Source organism: Cervus elaphus, chromosome 21 (assembly GCF_910594005.1).
Source record: "Cervus elaphus chromosome 21, mCerEla1.1, whole genome shotgun sequence".
Lineage (NCBI taxonomy): Eukaryota > Metazoa > Chordata > Mammalia > Artiodactyla > Cervidae > Cervus > Cervus elaphus.
The window spans coordinates 47128970-47136841 of record NC_057835.1 but is presented as its reverse complement, the minus strand read 5'-3'; positions in this window follow the sequence as shown (position 1 = coordinate 47136841).

The following is a 7872-nucleotide window of genomic DNA, read 5'->3' as shown; positions in this document are numbered from 1 at the left end:
CTATTCCTTCTGTAGGAAATGCTCTTCCCATTCCTTTCTTACCTGGCTCCTTTTCTTCCTTCAGGTTTTGACTTAAATTTCTCCTCCCCAGAGAGGCCTTCCCTGTTGCTATTTGTTCTTGCTGTCATTCCCCATTAGGCATGCTATTTTGTCCTTCAAAACAATTATGTCAATATATAATTATTACCTTAAAGCAAACATGCTCAGTTGTATCTGACTCTTTGCGACCCCATGGACTATAGCCTACAAGACTCCTCTGTCCATGCAATTATCCAGACAAGAATACTGGAGTTGGTTGCCATTTCCTCATCCAGGGAATCTTCCTGACCCAGGGACCGAACCCACATCTCTTGCATCTCCTGTGTTAACAGGTGGATTCTTTACCACTATGCCACCTGGGAAGCCCAATTTTCACATTAGCTTTTATTTATTGTCTATCTCTCCCTCTAGACTCTAGACTTCACTAAGTTGAGGACTCTTTACCGTTATTTGTTTTTGTATGTCCAGCTCTTAGCACAACACCTGGCACATTGTAGGGGCTCAATGTAGGGGCTCACATTTGCTGAAGTGAATGAATGAGTGAATGAATCAGACAATTAGTCTATTCAGAAATGCTGACATTGGAATGGGACTCAAAGACCTCATCTGCTAGTTAAGCAAAGCTGATGCAATAAGGAAGACCTAACATATATATGAATTTGTTCTTGTATAAAAGAAGTACTTTTCTTAGGTCCAAAAATAATGACTTCAGGTATACAAATCTGTATAGAGTAAAATAAGAGATATGATAGAAAAGATGTAATTCTCCACTCAGTGAATACTCTGATGACATTGTAGTAAAATTATCTCCTGGACATACTGCCTTCATTAACACTGTGCTGCCTCATTCTGATCTGGTGCCTTCTTATTTTGATATGTGTCTTTATGCCCTTGATATATGGACTTGAAACAACACCATTTTCGCATCAACTGCCCAAACAGAATTGAAACTGATTTAAGTCTTCTGGGATCCTAGAATTACCACCTATTTCCAGAGTAAAGAATTGAGGTTCTCATCAGAACCTTCTGACATGTTAATCATTTCAACATGAAATCAGAAGATTCTGAAATTATCTCATCTGTGTCATGATGGTTTCTCCAAGGTTTCTGGGTGTGGTTCGCATCTCGTAAGATGATGAGTCATACAGGTCAACCTCCAGAACTGGCCATTTTCCAAAAGTCTGCTTGTTCCAGAAAGAGTCGCAATTTTTTTTTCCTTCATGTGCTCCTGCTCTGTGCAGCAAAGAGAGGAAGCTGAATTTGGTGGTTTGGGCAAGTGCCTGAGTCAGCAACCTTCATTTCTATATTTGGTTATGCAATTTGCTGAAAATCATTGTCAAACCAATTCTGTTTCATTTATGAAAGAAGTCTTTATTCTCTTATATGTAACTTTTCTGAACTTCTGTGTGAGCACTATCTTCATTGCTACTGTTCTGAAATTGAACCATATCCTGGGATTTTTCTCTTTTATATTTCTTTTAGTAATGATCTGGTTGGAGAATCAATAAACCAACAAAGCAACCAAGCAAGAAACAAACTAAACCAGACACCTATGCCTTGGCGGCATACCGCATAGCTTTCACACAACAACAGAGCAAGACCTACCACACAGAAGAGAAGAAGAACGGAGGCCCTCGGAATTGTGCCCAAGCAAACGTCAGGGTCTTGTGTAAAGCCCAGCAAATGAGAAAGAATAAAACCACACATCATTAATAACCTTAAATTGTCAATGAGGTTGACTTTAGAATTAACATCTCCCTTACTCTAAATCTTTAACTGCATAAAGGAAAAGATGTGTTCTTTGCTAAAATATCAATAGTTAAATTGCATCTTGGCAGCAAAATATTTTGTAGGGTAGAAGTTTCCTTTAATCACATGCTACAACTCTAGAACTTTGTGAGGTCAGTTTTGTTTGCAGCCTGGCAATTCTTAACCTATGTTATAAGGACAGCTGTGTGTTATGGCCAATGGCTAACAGTCGCTCAGACGAGTCCAAGTCTTTGCAACCCCATGGATGGTAACCCATCAGTCTCCTCTGTCCATGGAATTTTCCAGGCAAGAATACTGGAGTGGGTAGCCATTCCCTTCTCCACCGATCTTCCCAACCCAGGGATTGAACCCAGGTCTCCAGGATTGCAAGGGGACCCTTTCCCATCTGAGCCACCAGGAAAGCCCAAGTGCTATGGGGACTATCTAAAGGGTAAATATTCCCGGGGGTATTTATTTTCTTCTTTGTACTTTTCTAGAGTATTTCTAACATGCTATTTATCATTAAATATATAGATCAATTTGCATTAGATGTTTGCATTTTTTATTACAGATATATAAGTAAATAAGAAATTAAGCACCCCAACCCCCAGAGATAACCACTGTTAACATTTTTCTGCATTTTCCTACACATATGCACATATTGTTACACAAATGGGACAACAAGTACATAATTTTTTTTAACTTTTACTTTATAATAGACCATAGTTGATTTACAAAATTGTGTTCATTTCAGGTGTATAGCAAAGTGATTTCAGTTTTTCACATACATATATCTATTCTTTTTCAAATTCTTTCCCACTTAGTTTATTACACAGTATCTAGCAGGTTACATGGTAGGTCCTTGTTGGTTTTCTATTTTAAATATAGTAGTGTGTATATGCCAATCCCAAACTCCCATAATATTTTATAGTCAGGATATTTCTTCACCTTGGAGTGCATTGTGAGGCTTCTTCCAAGCTCTTCTTGGTCTTATTCTTTTTAATGCTTGTTAGTGTGTTATAATATGGACATATCATGATTATTTAACCAATCCCCCATTTCTAGAAAATTACGTGCTTTCCAATTCTCTGCTAATATAAACAGCACTTTGACGAACATCCTTGTTACTAAATTTTCAATCATTAGGAATCTCTTTTTTCTAAGACAACAGAAGATGAAGTCAGCTCATCTACCATCAGACAAAGGTCAATTGTTCCCTTTGTTACCAAAACTACAGCTCAGAGTCTCAGACACTTCTAGATTCACAAAAAAAATGCTTCCCGGCAAAACCAGTCCTATTAACTGAACTTATTATGTCTTTATGTTCCTGAGTACTTTCTCAGTATTTTATCAGCTCTTTGTCATGTTAAAGAAACTTAAACATATGTATATTTTGTCAAGTATTTCCAGCTGTTTTTAGTAAGAAGAATTTACAAATATCAAGTTTTCCATTACCAAGGGTAAAACTACGGCATTTTTTATGTGCTCTGGCATTTCCTACTTGAGACCCTCCAGGGTTTCCCTTGACACAGACAAACCCAAATCCCTCACTAGAGCTACCAGGTCCTACAGACTCTGTGTTCTCCTCAGATCTCAGACTGCATCTTTGCTTCCGATGTCCCTCATTACTTCTCTGTCCATCAGCATCTGTCATTCTGTCTTTTTGTCTCTACAAAGGGCTTTAAGAATTGCTCACACCTGCCCAAAACACTACACCCTCAGATGTTACTTGATTGCCTTCGGCTCATGAGTCAGATCTGGGTTCAAACAATACCTCCTTTGAGAGGTTTTCCTGGCCATCCCAGATAGAGTGTTTACTACTTGATTTCATTTTTTTTTTCTTGTTGCATCTATCACTCCATGCCATTTGGTTTTATCATGGGTATTCCATTTTTCCTCACTAGAATGTCATCCCATGAAAAGGACCCTGGCCCTGCTCTATCTCATTCCCCTATCATGTATCACCAGCACTTTTAAAAACTGCTCTGTAAAAAGTATTATTATTTCCTGTTCATACATTTTCAAAGTGTGCGGTTTGGGAGGAGGAGATGGACTTGTTCCTAAATAAATGTTCATGTATAATCTGATGACAGAGCGTGACAGACTAGATGTCATAAGACTTGAGTTATTTTCCAGTTACTGCGGGACCAGTGACTCGTCATTCCATCCTGCCTTCACAGTATTTCACAACATGTCTCACTCAACTTTTTAAACCAGTTCACCATCTTCATTAGTTCTTCCCACTAACCCACATCACATGCGACCCACCAAACAGCAGTGGATTCTAAGAGGGCAGCAAGAAAAGAGAGAATAGTGAGTACATGAAACCCAGGGAAAAGCTAGAATTATTCTCATAAATTTGTAAGCAATTTTAAATACAACGTCAATAATCATTAATCAATAAGCACTGAAAGTTGAGCTAATAGCCTCAAGTGAGCTGGCAACACTGAAATCTAGGTGCTAAAAATATGGTTCTCAGCCTCTTTATGGTCCGGCACAATTTCAAATACCAGAATTTTGAGAAAACAGTTGAAAAGATTAAGACTCAAGAAACTGCTAAGTCAGCAGTAAATGCAAAATCATTATACTAGCATAAAGCAGAGCTACATATTGTCTACAAAGACCTCACAGGCATGATGTGTCATAACTCCACTTCCCTGTGCTGTTCTTAATCATTCAATCATGTCCAACTCTTTGTGACCCCATGGACTGTAGTCTGCCAGGCTCTTCTGTCCATGGGGATTTTCCAGGCAAGAATACTGGAGTGGGTCGCCATGCCCTCCAGGAGATCTTCCCTACCCAGGGATCGAACCCAGGTCTCCCACACTGCAGGTGGATTCTTTACCAGCTGAGCTACCAGGGAAGCCCTTCCGCAGCCTTAGGCATTTATATTCTGCTTGAAGAGAACAGTCAGTGCCCTTGCAGTACTCAGGGACATAATCCAAAAGTTAAGTCATCTCTTGGTTGTACATTTTCCCTTAGTGAGAGTTTGATTTATGTTAAACCATCTCACCTGTAATAAACTGTACCTAGTTTGCACTGCATTCCACAAACAACTCAGGTCACGTTCTGTTTGACAGACATTGCCTGTTGGCAGAATGCTCAGCTCTAGTAAAATAAATTTTAAATGTTGAGTAAAAGACCTGATTAAGTGTAAAGATTTGTACAAAGGTAAGAAATATGGTTTTTAAAAAAATAACGCAAATGGAAGTAAAATCATAAAGGGTCATAAATATTAAAATGTTAAATAGTCACAGAAGAGCCACTGATTTACTAATGAATTTATTCATTTAACAGATATTTATTAAGCATCTTCTATGTGCTGGGTTGTTTCCTAAGTGAGTGATAGAGAATATGATAAAAAACAAAGCCCACTTCTTCACAGAGCTTACTTTTCAGTGAGAGCAACAGATAGCAACCAAAAAAAAAACTTTATTTAAAGTCAAAACCCAAGTAAACATATACTTACTCAGGGTAGTGATAAGGGCAAAGGCAGCATAGGAGAATAGAGTATGGGGGAAGAGTGGCAACAAATATACACAGTGTGGTCTAGGGATGACTCACTGCTAGGGTGACATTTGTTAAGAGGCTTAAAGGAAGTTACGAAAGTTGAGAAAGCCTGGGCTGCAGATACCAAAGGGTAGATTGTAACAGGCAGTGGCAACCACGGGTGCAGAGGCCCTGAGGCAGGAATACACTTGTGACAAGGATGACCTACTGGAAGGGAATATTTGCAAGGAGGATTGGTAGGAAAAGAAAGTAAGAGGAGCGGAGATGCTGGGAACTTGGGAGACATGGGCAAGATCAAATAAGACCTCTGCAAATACTCTGGCTTCTCTTCTGAATGAAATGAGTAGTCAGTGGAGGGTTCTCACCAGAGTGACATAGTTAAATATGCATTTTAAAATGATAGCTCTGGAAGAATTAAAAATGCAAACAAGGAGATCAGGGGAGAGATAACAGTGGAGTTTGAATCAGAGTGCTGTGGAAGAGGTGAGAAGTACTTGAATTCTACATATAATATGAAAGTAAAGCTGAAATAATTTGCTAATGGATCAGGTATGATGTGGGAGAGAAAGATAGGAATTTAAGATGACTCTAAAACATTTAGCCAAAGAATTGGATTGAGATGGAGGATACAAGAGTAGGTTTGTAATCAAAATAAGACATTTGATTTTGGAAAACATGAGGTTAGCATTCTGTGCTGTCTGAATCAGCAGTTACTGGCCAAATGTTGGTATAAACATTTACATATTAATTAATGAAAGTTACAATTTACAATTCAATTCCTCAGTTGCATTTGCCACATTTTAAGTGCTCAGTATGGAGAAGGAAATGGCAACCCAGTCCAGTTTTCTTGCCTGGGAAATCCCATGGACAGAGGAACCTGGCGCTCTCTAGTCCACGGGGTTGCAAAGAGTCAGACACAACTGAGCAACTAAACAACAACGTAGCAGAAAGGGCTTGATTGACACCAGATAATAGGAAGTTGAACTATATTTGTTCTTGTTCCACCCAGTGGTTCTCAACTAGGTATGGTAGGATACCCTTAGAAGACATCTGAAAATGTATAGGGTGTTTGGGATAGACTGATGGGTGTCATGGGCATTTTGTGGCAATGATCTTAGGACAGTGACTTGTCACAGTCCAGCACAATGAAGACAAGTTCTCTCATTCAAAATGTCAACAGCTTCTCCAGGGAAAAAGAGTGAGTCTGCCCTCCTTCCAGCAATACTCCACAGTCCATAAAGTGAAGCAATATAGACATTAGAACATGGTGCTGGTCTCAGATAAACTTGTGTACAATCTGTTCTGACTTGAACTTGCTGTATGGCTTGGGATCATTTCCTAGATCCTGAACTTCGTTTTCTCGTCTAAATAATGCAGAAAACAATTATTAATATACATCATCTAGGGTGGTTCTCAGAATTATGGAACTCTTTATAGTACCTGGCTCAGTGTTTGGCTCAGGAAGTCATATAAATGTACACTATTACTAGAAGTGGAAAAAGAGGATGAAAGAGGAAGTCCAATATAGAGACTTAAATAAGCAAGATGTAAATTCAAGCAGAAAAGGAAGTCTAGAGCAGCACTGTCCATCCAAAAATACGGATCAAAAAAAAAAAACTGCAATTTTTTTTCAGCACATCCAACATTTAAATGTTCCCCAGCCACATTAAAAAAAAGCAAGAAACAGGTAAAATTAATTTTATTAATATCCAATATTTAAGTAACCAACTATATCCAAAAATTTTATTTCAATATATAATCAATATAAAAATCAGAGGCATTTTCAATTTTTTGGTATCACTTTCTTTCAATTTTATGTGTATTTTACTTACCCAGTGCTCAGCAGCCACATGGGGCACAAGACTACAGTATAAATGAATCCAACTCTTTCATTGACTGCTAACATTCAGTAATTAAAAGATTCTTACAAGTTAACATTTCAATGTGTAGAGGGTGGTTTCATAAAAGTCTCAAGTATTACATTTAGGAAATTTAACTCAGGATCTTCATATAAGCTGAGGCATGCCAGAGTTGTAGAATGTTTGATCTCAGTCATGAGTGGGCTCAATGAGTTGTAGGTTCCCATTCCAACTCTACAACTTCCTGTGTCCTTGAACAAGTTAGCTAGTCAAAAACCTGTGTTCTTACTTGCGAAAGAAATAATGGTACCAGCTTCCCTAAGGATTGCTATGAGGATCACGTACATAGTATTAGCCCAGTGCCTACAGAAATTTTCCAAATGTGAACTGTTGATATTTGCTATGTGGGTTGAGAAATAGGACAGAAGTCACAAGAATTCCAGTTATTCTTTACATATACACACAAGTATTTCAGAGTTGAATTACTTTTTTAATTACTTTTGTTAATAAAACAAGAGAACATTGTATGCTCTCAGAGCTGAGCGTTTGTCACCGTGAGTGCAATGATTTGTCCCTGTGGTCAGATATAACTCAACCTCTGGAAGACAGTCTGGCACCTGGTAGGTCCTCAGAAAGTTTATTAAAAGGATTTTGAGCTACAGAATTCCCGAGCAGTAGTTATAAACACACTATTGAAAGTATGATTACTAGCCAA